This window comes from Dendropsophus ebraccatus, chromosome 6 (assembly GCF_027789765.1).
Source record: "Dendropsophus ebraccatus isolate aDenEbr1 chromosome 6, aDenEbr1.pat, whole genome shotgun sequence".
NCBI classification, from domain to species: domain Eukaryota; kingdom Metazoa; phylum Chordata; class Amphibia; order Anura; family Hylidae; genus Dendropsophus; species Dendropsophus ebraccatus.
In genome coordinates, this window is record NC_091459.1 from 121,253,514 (window position 1) to 121,271,931 (window position 18,418).

General features: G+C 45.4%; 1 protein-coding gene across 1 annotated transcript in view; it reads left to right on the forward strand.

The window, feature by feature from the left end:
* The first annotated feature begins 10,341 nt into the window (after positions 1-10,341).
* EXTL3 (exostosin like glycosyltransferase 3) overlaps positions 10,342-18,418 on the forward strand; it is a 42,417-nt gene continuing 34,340 nt past the window's right edge. Inside the window, exon 1 of the mRNA XM_069975792.1 lies at positions 10,342-10,418. The gene's annotated coding sequence lies outside the window, so the exon portion shown is untranslated. The remainder of the gene's footprint in view (positions 10,419-18,418) is intronic.

Genomic DNA, 18,418 nt, shown 5'->3' on the forward strand with positions numbered 1-18,418 from the left:
GCAAAGAGGAAATGGCCAGTCAGGGTATTGCTCTTTTCCTCAACAGCATCATGACTATTGGGGTGAATATCTACCCAAGGAATAGGGATCAGCATCTTGTTCATCTCCCATGTCTAGCTCTTGTCTTCAGTAATCCCTCAATGCCTTCTGCATTCACCCCCATAAGGATGAGCCTATGCAGGTGAGCACACCGTTTATCTTTGGAGAAGTCCAGGACATTGTCCTTTACTGTGGTTAGGAGGGTCTTGTCCTGGTCATCCTCCAATGGCCTGACATAGTGTACGCCCCATCTTGCATCATCCATTTGTAATAGGTCCTGGAAGAGAGGTTAGTAACACAACCTAAATTAACATCTGTCTGTGGTCACTAAATGGTTAATTCCGTTTTAAATTCTAATAGGAAACATATGTAAGAGAACAGTGGGAAAATGAGAGACAAACCCAACCCCGAGAAATGGTTACAGCAATGTCTGGCTTATTGTTGGTGGTTATCTGTAGGATCAGGTATGGAAAAAAAATCTCAAAGTATTGTCTCCTTAAATGAAAAAAAAAAAACATTATAAACATATGTGATGTGACAGTCCTATTTCACTATGGTGTGGAAACCTCCTTCGGTGTACCCAAGTATCAAAAAAGAAGAAGGGTAGAATAACCTTGGTGCTGTGCCCCTCTGTAATAAATGCAGCCCTGCCATATCCAGCAAGGATGGGTGTTATAGTGACTTCTGAACTATCAGGAATCTTATGAATGTGTTCTCTAGTAAACTGTGATGGTTCCCATTACACTTAAGACATTTTTCCTTACAAAAATAGACAAGACTTAATAGGATTTCATTATCTTGAAAATGCATAATCCGAAACAGGACAGAATATGTACAAGAATATAACTACTATAATACTGCTCCTATATACAAGAATATAACTACTATAATACTGTTCCTATATACAAGAATATAACTACTATAATACTGCTCCTATATACAGGAATATAACTACTATAATACTGCTCCCTATATACAAGAATATAACTACTATAATACTGCTCCTATATACAAGAATATAACTACTATAATACTGCCCCTATATACAAGAATATAACTACTATAATACTGCTCCTATATACAAGAATATAACTACTATAATACTGCTCCTAAATACAAGAATATAACTACTATAATACTGCCTCTATATACAAGAATATAACTACTATAATTCTGCCCCTATATACAAGAATATAACTATTATAATGAAACACGAACTGGAGAGAATGGAACCGCTGCACATCCCATCTATGGCTGATACTAATGCCGCTAGGCCTATATTAAAAATCAACACCAGAGTGTCTGTATATGAATTGATCAAGCCATATTGCCCCGTGTACCACCGCGCAGGTCCTCTGGTCCACACGGGTCCCTACGCTAACTCCACACCGTGTCGGTCAGCGACCGCCAACCCCGCAAAGCGTGCACGTGCAGAGAAGGGAGGCCATGGAACGGCCCTGCAACCCCAATGTCACAGGACCAGACCCAAAAAGCACCACCAAAACCCAGCCAGCACCACCGGCGGGGAAGGCTGCCCCCAAACGACACAAGTATGGATATGGTATTACACTTACCATTGCTGCTCTCACAGAATGGGGAAGACATAGGGTCCAGACATGTGAGCACAGGCATCTCCTGCTAATTTTGGTCATGTGGGTCTTATAAAGGAGTGCTAGCTGTTCAGAGAGGGAGAACTGTAAAACACGAACTGGAGAGAATGGAACCGCTGCACATCCTATCTATGGCTGATACTAATGCCGCTAGGCCATAATTCCTTATCCAGACTTGTGCTGCTTGGGTGCGACCTTCTCCGCCGGCGGTGCTGGCCCGGTTCTGGTGCGGTGTTTTTGGGTCCGGTCCTGTGGCATGGGGGTCGCAGGGCCGTCCCATGGCCCCCGTTTCCTGACTGTGCACGCCTGCGGGGTTGGTGGCCACTGACTGGCACGGTGTGGACTTAGTGTAGGGACCCATGTGTATCAGATACCGGCACGAGGTACATGGGGCAGTATGGCTTGATCAATTCATACACAAAATTCTGATGTGTTTTTTATTTAGCCTATGGGCACTAGTATCAGCCATAGGTGTGATGTGCAGCACTCTGTTTCTTCCCTGAACCACATAACTACTATAATACTGCTCCTATTTACAAGAATATAACTCCTTTAAGGCTAGGTTCACACTATGTATATTTCAGTTAGTATTGTGGTCCTCATATTGCAACCAAAACCAGGAGTGGATTAAAAACACAGAAAGGCTCTGTTCACACAATGCTGAAATTGAGTGAATTATATTCACAAGAATATAACTACTATAATACTGCTCCTATATACAAGAATATAACTACTATAATACTGCTCCTATATACAGGAATATAACTACTATAATACTGCCCCTATATACAAGAATATAACTACTATAATACTGCTCCTATATACAAGAATATAACTACTATAATACTGCTCTCTATATACAAGAATATAACTACTATAATACTGCTCCTATATACAAGAATATAACTACTATAATACTGCTGCTATATACAAGAATATAACTACTATAATACTGCTCCTATATACAAGAATATAACTACTATAATACTGCTTCCTATATACAAGAATATAACTACTATAATACTGCTCCTATATACAAGAATATAACTACTATAATACTGCTCCTGTATACAAGAATATAACTACTATAATACTGCTCCTATATACAGGAATATAACTACTATAATACTGCTCCTATATACAAGAGTATAACTATTATAATACTGCTCCTAAATACAAGAATATAACTACTATAATACTGCTCCTATATACAAGAATATAACTGCTATAATACTGCTCCTATATACAAGAATATAACTACTATAATACTGCTCCTATGTACAAGAATATAACTACTATAATACTGCTCCGGTATACAAGAATATAACTACTATAATACTGCTCCTATTTACAAGAATATAACTACTATAATACTGCTCCTATGTACAAGAATGTAAGTATAGATTCCTATTGAAGACTCTAGTCCTCTAGTCTATACAGCATAATATTGGTAGTATATACAGTATAGGATGTGTATGTTAACCCCTCCTGTTACATGCCCCCCTCTTCCTGTATATGTAGCGCTGTTGCTCGGCCAGGATGTTGCAATAGACCTTTAATATGACAGCTGGATTCATTTGGCTGCCAAAACCCCAGCTTCCCGGCTGCAGTCAGTCGTGTCTTGGAGCTGCAGATCTTCTCCCACAGTCCAAGCTATTTGCTGAAGGATTAGGCACATATTCTCTATACTTAGTATGGGGTGGGGGGGGACGACTTATAGTCAGGAGGGATTTAAGGAGCTTACAGTTCAGGAATACAGTACCTTCATTACACTGATAGTCCAACCTACAGGATCCCCTAACTAGAGTACCCCATAACAATATTAACCATGGTGTTTTATATTCAAAACAGCCATTGCCTCATAATGACATCTAAAGCATTCTATAAAATATAACCGCCACATAACCCATAATATCTGTTCTGTACTTAGTCACCTGAATTATATAGAGACTTTGGGGAGAAGTTGGTCAAGGGGCCCATGGCATATCTAGGACCTTCTAGCAACCAATCAGATTCCACCTTTCATTTTCCAAAGAGCCTGTGAGGAATGAAAGGTGGAATCTGATTGGTTGCTAGGGGCAACTGAGCCAGTTTCACTTTACACCATGTTTGATAAATCTCCCCCCATGTAAACACCTGCACCCCACTGTGAGTATGCTTATTGTACGTGTAACCTGCTTGGACATCAGTAAGACTAGGACCTACATTTTAAAGAGGTCCTCAGGTGAAATTTTATTTCTTTCAAATCAACTGGTGTTGGAAAGTTATACAGATTTGTAAATTACTTCTATTTAACCAGTACTTATTAGTTGCTGTATGGTGGTGTATTTTTTCTGGTCTAACACAGCGCTCTCTGCTGCCACCTCTGTCCATGTCAGGAACTGTCCAGAGCAGGAGCAAATCCCCATAGAAAACCTCTTCTGCTCTGGACAGTTCCTGACATGGACAGAGGTGGCAGCAGAGAGCACTGTGTCAGACTGGAAAGAATACACCACTTCCTGCAGGACATACAGCAGCTGGTAGGTACTGGAAGACTGGAATTTTTTAAATAGAAGTAAACTATAAATCTATATAACTTTCTGACACCAGTTGATTTGAAAGAATTTTTTCTGCTGATTTACCCCTTTAAGAGAAAGGCTCGAGGAAAAAAAGACTGTCCAAGAACCTTACACACATTGATGCATCTATGGTACTATGGTAGAAATGATAGTAATTTAGGCTGGAGGGACCCTATGACCAGCACAGGAGTCACATGTGATCACTAGGGCACATCTGCTGCAAATGTGAGTTGTCATTTACAGCAAGTTGCTCTAAGGGGTTAACAGCGGACTCTGTTTATACGCTCTGTGGTATCACTATAGAGTACAATCAGTTCGACCATCACCCCCTATCGGGTCTCCACATCCTGGGCACTAGTAACATTCACAGATAATTGTCGCCCGTTGTGGCAGATGTTGGGGGTTGTGTCCGCAGCGTAATAAACGGATGCGCTGCCACTCCTGACCTTTGTGGTATTTAACAAGAGACAACGAAGAGGTTGCCAAAGAAACAGAGAGTGGATGACGCAGGGTATGTGTGCAGTGTGTACGAGTGCGAGATCGGCACCGGGGGAAATAAAGAGCAATGGCAGCCATGTATGAGTAACAGTGACAGCGGAAAGTATGTGCCCCCCTCCAGATGTCTCCTGTGATTGCACATTGCCAGACTGAATGGTAGCTGAACTTTAAAGGATGAGAAAAGTGTCATACACAGCTTATATGTAGACAAGAATAGTGAGTGCAGCTCTGGAGTATAATACAGGATGTAACTCAGGATCAGTACAGGATAGACAGATAGCCACACTACACACACAGATAGCCGCACTACACAGACACACACACACACACACACAGATAGCCACACTACACACACAGATAGTCACACTACACACACAGCCACACTACACAGACACACACACAGATAGTCACACTACACACACAGATAGCCACACTACACAGACACACACACAGTCACACTACACACACAGATAGCCACACTACACACGCAGATAGTCACACTACACAGACACATATAGTCACACTACACACACAGATAGCCACACTACACACACAGATAGCCACACTACACACAGCCACACTACACACACACACACAGATAGCCACACTACACACGCAGATAGTCACACTACACACACAGATAGCCACACTACACACAGCCACACTACAGACACACACACAGATAGCCACACTACACACGCAGATAGTCACACTACACACACAGATAGCCACACTACACACAGATAGCCACACTACACAGATAGCCACACTACACACACACAGATGACAAGACTACACAAATATACAGACACTCACACACACTGACCTACTTATGCACTTACTGACACACTGACTGCTTTATGCAGGACGCTCCAGGGCCTCCATTAGTCTCCATCTCCACCATCTTCTTCTGTGCAGCCTGCAGCCTCTCCCTCTTCTCCTCGCACCGACAGCACAGAGCAGCAGGAGGGGGGAGACATGACTGCAGGGGGAGGGGGGATGGAGGGGGCTGCTGCTGTGGCTTCTCTGTGCAGCTTTCAGCATGTCCCTGCTGCCACACCAGGGTTTGTTTACTGCAGGGAGGAGGGAGCCTCTAGTGACAGGCAGGAACAGAGCCAATCAGGAGCTGATTAGGACGGACTGTACCACTTACAGTGCAGGGGGAGGGGGGGGTCCATGGCTTTACAGTGGTGGAGTAAAAGAAGGGGCCCTGCTGCCGTTCTTTAATCACTAGAGCACAATGGAAGGCAGCTGAGGGCCCCCTGATCTCCTGATCATAAGGAGAGGCTGAACAGGAGGCCCACCTCCAGCACAGGGCCCTTCAAAGGGGGGCGGGCCCACCGGGGGATCCCCCGGCCCCCCGGTGGTCCAGTCCGACCCTGGTGACCCCCCCCCCTGCCCAGCAGAATAGTGAGTGCAGCTCTGGAGCATAATACAGGATATAACTCAGGATCAGTACAGGATCAGTAATGTAATGTATGTGTGGAGTACCGCTCCGGTGGTGTGGAGGTGTGGCTGGTCACTTGTCAGATGGTAAAGTGTGACGCCAGTTCTATGGTGGTTGGCCGAGATACAACCGGGCCCAATGATGTTGTGCCGTGACACCAGTGCCGGTTGGGCACACAGATATGGTGGCACACTTGCTTTTAGTTTAAAGGGACGGTTTTACCTTGTTCCCCTGTGGACAGTGACCTGTGTTGTTGCAGGGTCCCTTGGGCTGTTTTCATTGTGGTCCGGAGTGGAATAGTGACCCACCCGGACTGTTGGTACTGCCACCCACAGAAAGGAGAGATGACCCAAGGAGTGTGTGTGTACTGTGCCGGTGCTTGACGAGGAATCACAGAGTCTCTTTATCATAAATAAAATCTGTTTTACTCTGAAGATACTTGTATGCAGGTCATACAGCTTTGCATTGACATAGTACTTTATACTTGATAAAACACTTAATAGTTCAGAATCCAGATCTGCAGTGAGCTAATAGGGAGTAGTACAGTTGTGTGGACTGAGTTGTGTGGTGAGAAGTTTAGAAGAATCAGAAGAGTAGAGAGGAGGAAGTGTTGAGAGTCCCAACCCAAGTAGTACTGTGCTCTGCCGGAATGTTGGAGGTAGAAATAGCAGATTACTTGAGAAGAAAGAAAGAGAGTATTTGTGCCTGTGTTTTGACTCTTTTGGTCTTTGCACCACCTATTGCCCTACCAGTGTCGGGGGACCCATCCTAGAGGGTGACACAAGCCCCAGACCTTGTTACCTGGGATGAGCGGAATGCTGAGGGTTCCCTGCTTACACCCGTGCTGCGAGATAGAGTTCATAGGCTTCTAGCAACTTTGCTCTACCCGGATCCGTTCCTTCACTTTTCTTATGGATACTGTCCTGCACTGTGACTCTCCTTGTCCATGGCGTGGGTTGAGATGATCTCTGACTTGTCCTCTCTAGTGAAGGGTTTAACACTGCATAGTGTTGAGTCGAGTTACTTGAGAAGAAATGGTAGGTTGCATGCCCCTAGGCTGCCCACTGAGACTAAGGACCTGAAAGAGGGCCAGGGCCCAACTGGACCGCTGTAGAGAGTGCTCTGGCTTGTGTCCTTCCTCTACACAGTCTAGCGGCAAAAGACCTCTACACTTCCTCTACCCACATGACTTCCCCTGTAAGGTGCGCAGTGAATGGGTGAAGAGTGCATATATAAGAAGTAAAGCGAGAAATTATAGAATAAAAGAAAACACGCTCATTGGTCTACAGATGCATGTGACATATAAACAAACAATAACGCTTTCAGTACTACAGCTGTGCAGTAACTACTCATAGTACACAGTACTCATACTTACAAAAGTGACATCTTGTGGCGAAACTTGGTTACTACTACATCACCACTTACATCCAAAAAGTATAGGCTTTTACGAAGGGTGTAACTAATAGTAACACCCATGGTGATCTATATACACAGTGACCTCACCAGCAGAATAATGAGTGCAGCTCTGGAGTATAATGCAGGATGTAACTCAGGATCAGTATTCTCTCTATAATATGATCCAAGTGAACTGGTCTAGTGACAAGTTTACTTTACGCTGGTAATATTTTGGAGGTAAATGACCTTATATATATCTTTACACCTTGGGGAGATAGTTGTGTTTTACAGCACCATCTGTGAACCCAGAGGGGATATCACAACAGGACAGTCTCGCTTTACAGCATTCCAACATAAAATAACAGTAACATTCTTCTTCCCTCAGGACATGATATAACCAGACAGCAGCCTACAGGGACCTATAATCTCTGGATACAACAATGGTGGCCGTCTCCACAAGTCCTCACAATCCTTGTATTACAATCAGCGCCAGTGTTGTCTGACGTTGGTGGGATATGTTGGGGGCTGTAGCTGTCCGTACAGGTTCACTGCAATATCATGGTTGGCAACATTTATTATATTTTTCTACGGACACTTTAGCGTTGACAACAAGGTGTATGGCTTATTGTGGGTGTGGTCCCGGTGGCCTATCGTGGGTGGTGTTTGCAGGGTTCAGCTTGTCACTAGTTTGTTTTGTTTGTTTTTTCTAAATTTTCAAGTTAGAACAACACAAAAGGAGCATTACAAACCCCAGTAGCAGGTGCCCAGTATATTACACACCCCAGTAGCAGGTCCCCAGTATATTACAAACTCCAGTGTTAGGTCCCCAGTATATTACACTCCCCAGTATAATGCACACCCCAGTGTCAGGTCTCCAGTTCATTACACACCCCAGTATCAGGTCCCCAGTATAATACACACCACAGTATCAGGTCCCCAGTATATTACACATCACAGTGTCAGGTCCCCAGTATATTACACGCCCCAGTATCAGGTCCCCAGTATATTACACACCCCACTATCAGGTCCCCAGTATATTACACACCCCACTCAGAGCAGGCTGTGGCCCAGAGATAGCACTCTACTTATTGATTGTATATACTGGTAGTTTGTGTCCATATGATGCAGCTGCACCCCATATCATCATACTACCCCCTTCATCCTCCTGCTCCTCTATCATCATACTACTATTTCTATTATTCTCTGCTCCTCCCTCATACTACTACCCCCTTTATCCTCCTGCACCTCCACCATCACGATACTACCCCTTCATCATCCTCCTGACCCTCCATCATCATACTACTACTACTACGCTTTTATCCTCCTGCCCCCCATCATCATACTACAATGACCTTCATCATCATACTACTACCCCCTTCATCCTCCTGCACCTCCACCATCATACTACTACCTCTTTCATCCTCCTCCTGCCCCTTCATCATCATACTACTACCCCCTTTATCCTCCTGCTCATCCATCATACTACTACCACCTTCATCCTCCAGCTATTCCACAATCATACTACTACCGCTTTCATCCTCTTGCCCCTCCATCATCATACTACTACCATTTCATCCTCCTGCCCTTCCTTCATCATACTACTACCACCTTAATCCTCCTCCTGCTCCTTCATCATCATACTACTACCCCCTTTATCCTCTTGATCATCCATCATACTATACCACCTTCATCCTCCTGCCCCTCCTTCATCATACTTCTACCCCTTTCATTCTCCTGCTCCTCCATCATCATACTAGTACCCTCTTCATCATCCTCCTGCCCCTCCATCATCATACAACTACCTCCTTCATCATCCTCCTGCCCTTTCATCATCATACCACTACCCCCTTCATCTGTATTTGAAACAAAAAAGCTGTACTTAACTCACCTGTAAGGTTCCTCTAGTCCCCCAGCGACTCCTCTGCCTTCTCTGCATGAGTGATGTCACTCGCGGCAGGCTTCCTGCAGCAGGAGGCGGAGCTTCCAGGGACATGGTTTTGCCCGGTCTGTCTCCTCAGAATCGGGACAATTCCGGCAAAACCAGGACTATTGGCAACTATTCAATATAGGCTGGAGATCATTGGTCTATTGGTCAGAGATGGGAAACCTTTGGTCCACCCATCTCTGGTCAAAAGTTTTCAGGCTAAAATTCTGAGTGCATGGTTGCCATAGCAACTATACCACCCAGCGTGCCCCATCACACTTTAAGGCTGCATTCAGACACAGCATTATTATAGATGCGTTTTCAGGTTGCTGCATGCTTGCTGTCAGTGAATGGAGACACTTGAAGCTCTCTGCACATAATGGGACAAGTTTGTCAACAGATTTCTTCATACTTTTATTACATATATTTAAGAAAACCAATAATAACTACAGTATAACCTATAGCCCGCGTTTATCTGTTACATGTGAGTGCGGTTAAATGGTTTACATTTTCAGCACTACAGCCGCTTTCTTTACGGCACAGACCTGCTGCCCCTGGGGTTAGCACCCCCTATGACCGCGAGCAATACAGGAAGTCTACGTGCTCCTATTTTTCATGAGGTGGATAAAGGGTTAAAGCGCCCTGTCACCATGGCAACGCCAAATGCGGCCACTAGGCGGAGCTGCGCGCTCAGAACGCTGCATAGTCTAGGTAGGAGTTATAACACGCACTGAGGTGGGCGGGGAGAGAGGCGGTGTACACGGCGGTAGGCGTGGTTGTGGGTAGGCTTCAGTGTAGTGGGAGGGGTCAAGGAGATGACGGGTGCGGAGGTGGGCGGGGCTGAGGCCGGCGTGTTCGCGGGGGGAGTCTCGCGAGATTTGGGTGCTCGGCGGTATGTTCTCGTACAGCCATCGGTGTAGAGTGTGAGGCGGAGACACCGGGCGGCGGTAAGCGGGACACCGGGGAGGGAGGGGTTGGGATATCCTGTGCCGTGCCGTGTCGTGTATACATTATATCCGTGTCATCTCATCTAATACACGCTGCGTACTCCTTATATACTGTATGTGTATGCTTCCTTCCTGTATCCTATGCTGTATACTGTGCTGTATACTGCTCCATATCCTCCTGTATACTGTACACTGCTCCATATCCTCCTGTATACTGTACACTGCTCCATATTCTCCTGTATACTGCTCCATATCCTCCTGTATACTGTACACTGCTCCAAATCCTCCTGTACACTGTATACTGCTCCATATCCTCCTGTATACTGTTCCATATCCTCCTGTACACTGCTCCATATCCTCCTGTATACTGCTCCATATCCTCCTGTATACTGCTCCAAATCCTCCTGTACACTGTATACTGCTCCATATCCTCCTGTATACTGTTCCATATCCTCCTGTATACTGCTCCATATCCTCCTGTATACTGTTCCATATCCTCCTGTACACTGCTCCATATCCTCCTGTATACTGCTCCATATCCTCCTGTATACTGTTCCATATCCTCCTGTACACTGTTCCATATCCTCCTGTATACTGCTCCATATCCTCCTGTATACTGCTCCATATCCTCCTGTATACTGCTCCATATCCTCCTGTATACTGCTCCATATCCTCCTGTATACTGCTCCATATCCTCCTGTATACTGCTCCATATCCTCCTGTATACTGCTCCATATCCTCCTGTATACTGCTCCATATCCTCCTGTATACTGCTCCATATCCTCCTGTATACTGCTCCATATCCTCCTGTATACTGTACACTGCTCCATATTCTCCTGTATACTGCTCCATATTCTCCTGTATACTGCTCCATATCCTCCTGTATACTGCTCCATATCCTCCTGTATACTGCTCCATATCCTCCTGTATACTGCTCCATATCCTCCTGTATACTGCTCCATATCCTTCTGTATACTGTACACTGCTCCATATTCTCCTGTATACTGCTCCATATTCTCCTGTATACTGCTCCATATCCTCCTGTATACTGTACACTGCTCCATATCCTCCTGTATACTGCTCCATATCCCCCTGTATACTGCTCCATATCCTCCTGTATACTGCTCCATATCCTCCTGTATACTGCTCCATATCCTTCTGTATACTGTACACTGCTCCATATTCTCCTGTATACTGCTCCATATTCTCCTGTATACTGCTCCATATCCTCCTGTATACTGTACACTGCTCCATATCCTCCTGTATACTGCTCCATATTGTCCTGTATACTGCTCCATATTCTCCTGTATACTGCTCCATATCCTCCTGTATACTGCTCCATATCCTCCTGTATACTGCTCCATATCCTCCTGTATACTGCTCCATATCCTCCTGTATACTGCTCCATACCCCCCTGTATACTGCTCCATATCCTCCTGTATACTGCTCCATATCCTCCTGTATACTGCTCCATACCCCCCTGTATACTGCTCCATATCCTCCTGTATACTGCTCCATATCCTCCTGTATACTGCTCCATATCCTCCTGTGTACTGCTCCATATCCTCCTGTGTACTGCTCCATATCCTCCTGTGTACTGCTCCATATCCTCCTGTATACTGTTCCATATCCTCCTGTGTACTGCTCCATATCCTCCTGTGTACTGCTCCATATCCTCCTGTGTACTGCTCCATATCCTCCTGTGTACTGCTCCATATCCTCCTGTGTACTGCTCCATATCCTCCTGTATACTGCTCCATATCCTCCTGTGTACTGCTCCATATCCTCATGTGTACTGCTCCATATCCTCCTGTGTGCTGCTCCATATCCTACGGTATACTGCACACTGCTCCATATCCTCCTGTATACTGCTCCATATCCTCCAGTGTACTGTTCCATATCCTACGGTATACTGTATACTGCTCCATATCCTCCTGTATACTGCTTCATATTCTCCTGTATACTGCTTCATATTCTCCTGTATACTGCTCCATATTCTCCTGTATACTGCTCCATATCCTCCTGTATACTGTACACTGCTCCATATCCTCCTGTATACTGCTCCATATCCTCCTGTATACTGCTCCATATCCCCCTGTATACTGCTCCATATCCCCCTGTATACTGCTCCATATCCCCCTGTATACTGCTCCATACCCCCCTGTATACTGCTCCATACCCTCCTGTATACTGCTCCATACCCCCCTGTATACTGCTCCATATCCTCCTGTATACTGCTCCATATCCTTCTGTACACTGCTCCATATCCTCCTGTACACTGTTCCATATCCTCCTGTATACTGTTCCATATCCTCCTGTATACTGTTCCATATCCTCCTGTATACTGTTCCATATCCTCCTGTATACTGCTCCATATCCTCCTGTATACTGCTCCATATCCTCCTGTATACTGCTCCATATCCTCCTGTATACTGCTCCATATCCTCCTGTATACTGCTCCATATCCTCCTGTATACTGCTCCATATCCTCCTGTATACTGCTCCATATCCTCCTGTATACTGCTCCATATCCTCCTGTATACTGCTCCTGTATACTGCTCCATATCCCCCTGTATACTGCTCCATATCCTCCTTTATACTGTACACTGCTCCATATCCTCCTGTATACTGCTCTATATCCTTCTGTATACTGTACACTGCTCCATATCCTGTTTACTGCTCCATATCCTCCTGTATACTGTACACTGCTCCATATCCTCCTGTATACTGCTCCATATCCTCCTGTATACTGTACACTGCTCCATATCCTCCTGTATACTGCTCTATATCCTCCTTTATACTGTACACTGCTCCATATCCTCCTGTATACTGCTCTATATCCTGTATACTGTACACTGCTCCATATCCTGTATACTGCTCCATTTCCTCCTGTATACTGTACACTGCTCCATATCCTCCTGTATACTGTACACTGCTCCATATCCTCCTGTATACTGCTCCATATCCTCCTGTATACTGTACACTGCTCCATATCCTCCTGTATACTGCTCTATATCCTCCTTTATAGTGTACACTGCTCCATATCCTCCTGTATACTGCTCTATATCCTGTATACTGTACACTGCTCCATATCCTCCTGTATACTGTACACTGCTCCATATCCTCCTGTATACTGCTCCATATCCTCCTGTATACTGTACACTGCTCCATATCCTCCTGTATACTGCTCCATATCCTCCTGTATACTGCTCCATATCCTCCTGTATACTGCTCCATATCCTCCTGTATACTGCTCCATATCCTCCTGTATACTGTACACTGCTCCATATCTTCCTGTATACTGTACGCTGCTCCATATCCTCCTGTATACTGTATACTGCTCCATATCCTCCTGTATACTGTATACTGCTCCATATCCTCCTGTATACTGTATACTGCTCCATATCCTCCTGTATACTGCTCCATATCCTCCTGTATACTGCTCCATATCCTCATGTACACTACTCCATATCCTCCTGTATACTGCTTCATATCCTCCTGTATACTGCTTCATATCCTCCTGTATACTGCTTCATATCCTCCTGTATACTGCTCCATATCCTCCTGTATACTGCTCCATATCCTCCTTTATACTGTATACTGCTCCATATCCTCCTGTATACTGTATACTGCTCCATATCCTCCTGTATACTGTATACTGCTCCATATCCTCCTGTGTACTGTACACTGCTTCATATCCTCCTGTATACTGTACACTGCTTCATATCCTCCTGTATACTGTACACTGCTTCATATCCTCCTGTATACTGTACACAGCTCCATATCCTCCTGTATACTGCTCCATATCCTCCTGTACACTGTCCTATATCCTCTTGTGTACTGTACACTGCTCCATTCCCTTCTGTATTATATCCTCTTGTACACTGCTCCATATCCTCCTGTGTACTGTATACTGCTCCATATCCTCCTGTACACTGTCCTATATCCTCCTGTGTACTGTACACTGCTCCATCCCCTTCTGTACTATATCCTCTTGTACACTGTACCTTGTTTTGTAGTCTCCTGTATACACTGCTTCTTACTCGATACTGTGCTATATAGGTCCTTTATCCTTCTATAGCTATACACTGCTCTGTATCCTCCTGTATACTTCTCCATGTCCTTCCATTTACCGTACACTGACATATCCCCTCCTGTATACTACTCTGTGTTCTGTCCAGTATCCTTCTATATATTGTATGCTGTTCCATATCCTATTGTATACTGTCCTATACTCTCACATATACTCAATACTGCTCCATATCTTCCTATATACAATGCTGTATACTGGGCCATATCCTCCTGTATACTGTCCTATATCCTCCTGTATATTGTATGCTGTCCTATATCCTCATGTATACTGTCTTATAGCCTCTTGTATACTGTCTTATAGCCTCCTGTATACTGTGCACTGCTCTATAGTCATCTGTGTACTGTCCTATATCCTCCTGTATACCTTGCACTGGTCCATATTCTCATGAATACTCATGTAGTCTCCTGTATACTGTGCACTGCTCTATATTTTCCTGTATACTGTGCACTACTCCATATTTTCCTGTATACTGTGCACTGGTCCATATCCTACTGTATACTGTGCACTGCTCTATAGTCTCCTGTAGGCTGTCCTTTATACTGTGCACTGTCTCATATCCTACTGTGTATTGTGCACTGTTGCATATCCACATGCATACTGTTCTCCAGCACACCTTGTTATATATCACTTCCCTCATATATCATATATCCTTTGTCATATATCACTGCCCTCATATATCATATACCCTGTGTTGTATATCACTGCCCTCATATATCATATACCCTTTATGTATCACTGCCCTCATATATCATATCCACGCTGTCATATGTCAGTTACCTCATATTTCTTATACCCTGTGTTATATATCACAGTCCTTATATATCATATCCCCGCTGTCATAATATATCACTGTACTCATACTGTCACCTTTTGTTATGTGTGTATTGTATACAATTGTATTACTGTTCTTCCATGTCATATATACACCATATCCTTATACACACACTGTCATGTAATACCAGCCATGTACAGCCTGTTATATACTGCAGGTCTTCATATATATGGTATCTGCCACTCTTTACATACAGTGAAATCTAACTTGAGATGCCCATTTGATGTTTCCTGATATATTTTTGTTTTGCAAAATTTGCTCAACAAAAAATTGCCCTAAAATGATGCTGACAGTGAACAGAATATGTTCACACTACGTATAAGTACGGCCGTTGTTGCCATCGTTGTTGCCATAATGCAGTGTGGAACATTGCCTCTTGTTCTATGTGATCCCGGCTGGAGCGTATACACATCGTATACGCTCCGGCCGGGATCCCATGCCGGGCCGCAAAGAACTGACATGTCAGTTTTCTGCGGCTGCAATTCAGTGAATTGTGGCCGTAGGAAACCCTGTCAGTGCACACAATGAAGCGAGGGGCTCCGGCCGCTTCCTTTATTGTGTGCTGCGGGGAGTTCTTATGCGGGCGCACGCTGAAGTGTCCGCATCAGAACACTGCGGCCGGAAAGATCATCCGGCCGGTACTGCAGTACCGGCCGGGATGATCTTGGCAGAGACTGACCGTTCCGTGACCCGGCTGGGTTACGGAATGGTCGGTCCGATAAGACGTGGAAACATAGCCTATGTAAAATAATGGCTATATTGCCGTATGGCGATAAAGGGATGTTCTCATCTGGGCCTGTTTAGTGCTTGGAAGGGTTTGGTTGCCCCATAGAGAATGAATGGGGCGGTCAGACCCCCAGCGATCAGCTTGTTAGCCTGGATGAGTATACCCCTTTAATAAAAGGGAATTTATGCGCTGCAGATAGTGGCGGTAAAGTTTTCAACTAGTGTCGCAAAGATCAAATAGAGACGCTGAATAATAAAGCAGAAATCATCCCTAAGGGGTTAATGGAGAGGATTTGCACAGCCGCTCCTCTCTTCATTGCCAGTGCCTCCGAGCAATAAAAAATAATTGGCTGCGAAGGTGTGAACAGCGTATAAGTATCTGTACAGCACGAATCCGTAATACGGCAGGTGAGAAACCCGCTCCAGAGAAAAGAGCAGAACTGAGAAGAGAAGGGAGCGTGACGGTGTTACGGCAGGAATGACGTCACCCCATAGGGCACATGGATCCTACACTTTCCCTCCTATCCCTCTTGTGACAGGGTAACGCATGGCCGCTCTGCAGATGACACATGGCTCCGTGTATCCCAGTGTAATAGCGTCACCGCCGATGATTTACTGCAGCGGAGCTGGTGTGACCGTGTAACAATTACAGTGCACCGAGCTGGAGAACACAACCCGCAGCTATAAAGCCTGGTATGGCGGTGTAATAGCCACACGCAGGGCTGCTCTATGGAATGGGGGACCTATAGATACTCTTTACTGACACACAATGGGAAGAGGGGGCAGAATGAGCAGCAATCACTGACGCTTATTATTGAGACTTTACAGGGATGGGGAACCTTCCAGCCTCCAGCTGTTGCAAAACTACAATTCCCATCATGCCTGGATAGCTTCAGCTGTCCAGGAATGATGGGAATTGTAATTTTGCAATAGCTGGACTACCAAAGGTTCACTATCTAATTTTTACATGTCCCGATCAATCATGTGAGCTTTACACGGCCCCACCAATCATGTGACCAGTTCACACTAAGGATCTTTAATGCAGCCCTAAAACTCCTGATTGTTGGCCGCACGTCCCCCGGTTACACAGGGCAATATGAGGCTGATGATTTTATTGGCTGTCCAGGCATGATGGGAGTTGTAGTTTGCAGCAGCTGGAGGGCTGCAGGTTTCCCATCCCTACTTTAATTCTCGAATAATCAAAACTTCTGCAACTTTTTAAGACTTATCAGTTTTCTGGTGGGGAAACAAAAGTTTGCTGCGTGCAAAAAGTTAACGTTTTTGTGCAAAAAAAAGTAAACGAAAAATTGAAAAATTTATTTCAAATTTATCCTGAATCATGATGTAGCGTGGAATTGAGCGCTGATCCGGCAGGGGCAGTAGTGACAGCTATCCAGGATCCAGCTATTCACCTCCATTCATTTTAATAAAATTGAGCTGCAAAACTACCACACCCATACAGAGGAATTTGGACCTGGACAACACCTTTAATAAAGCCCGATCAACTATGTAAACGAGCGGCGATCTGCTAGATCGCCGCTCGTTTACTGGGCCTATTCCACGGCCCGATGATCGTTGAGCGAGGGCTGCAGGGACATTGTTACCGATGTCCTTGCAGCATCATACATTACCTGTCAGGTCTTCTCCGTGCTGTCTTCATCCCTGGGTCCCGCGCGCTCTATCTTCAGAATGGCCGGTCAGCTGACGGGCCACACTTAGCCAATCACAGGGCGCGGCGTTCCCGGCCTGTGATTGGCTGAACGCTCCGTCAGCTGACCGGCCATTCTGAAGATAGAGCGCGCAGGACCCGGGGATGAAGACAGCGCGGAGAAGACCTGACAGGTAATGTATGATGCTGCAGCCTAGGGCTGGGCGATATGAACGATATGCAAAAATATCGTCATCAATTCGGATGACGATATAGATTTTCGTCATATCGTCATATCGCGATACATGCCCACGGAGCGGTAGTGAATAAGCTTCTCACTTACCGCTCCGTGGTACCGCGCTGCAGGGCCTTCCGTTCACGCATCGTCAGCGCGCTAGCTGACGATGCGTGTGACGTCAGGTCTCTCCCAGTGCATGCTGGGAAGAAGACGCGGCCCGTCTCGCCTCGCGGACTCCGTCAGCCAGCCCTGCAGGAAAGGTAAGTAGCAGAGGGGTCGGGGGTGCAGATGGCTATGGCATGGGGCTGATGATGGCCCTGGCTGGGGGGACATGATAAGGCAATGGCATGGGGCTTGGCTGGCACATAGGGAAGCCCAGGGGGGGCTGATAACTGGCACAGGGGGGGGCTGATAACTGGCACAGGGGAGGACTGATAACTGGCACAGGGGAAGGCTGATGACT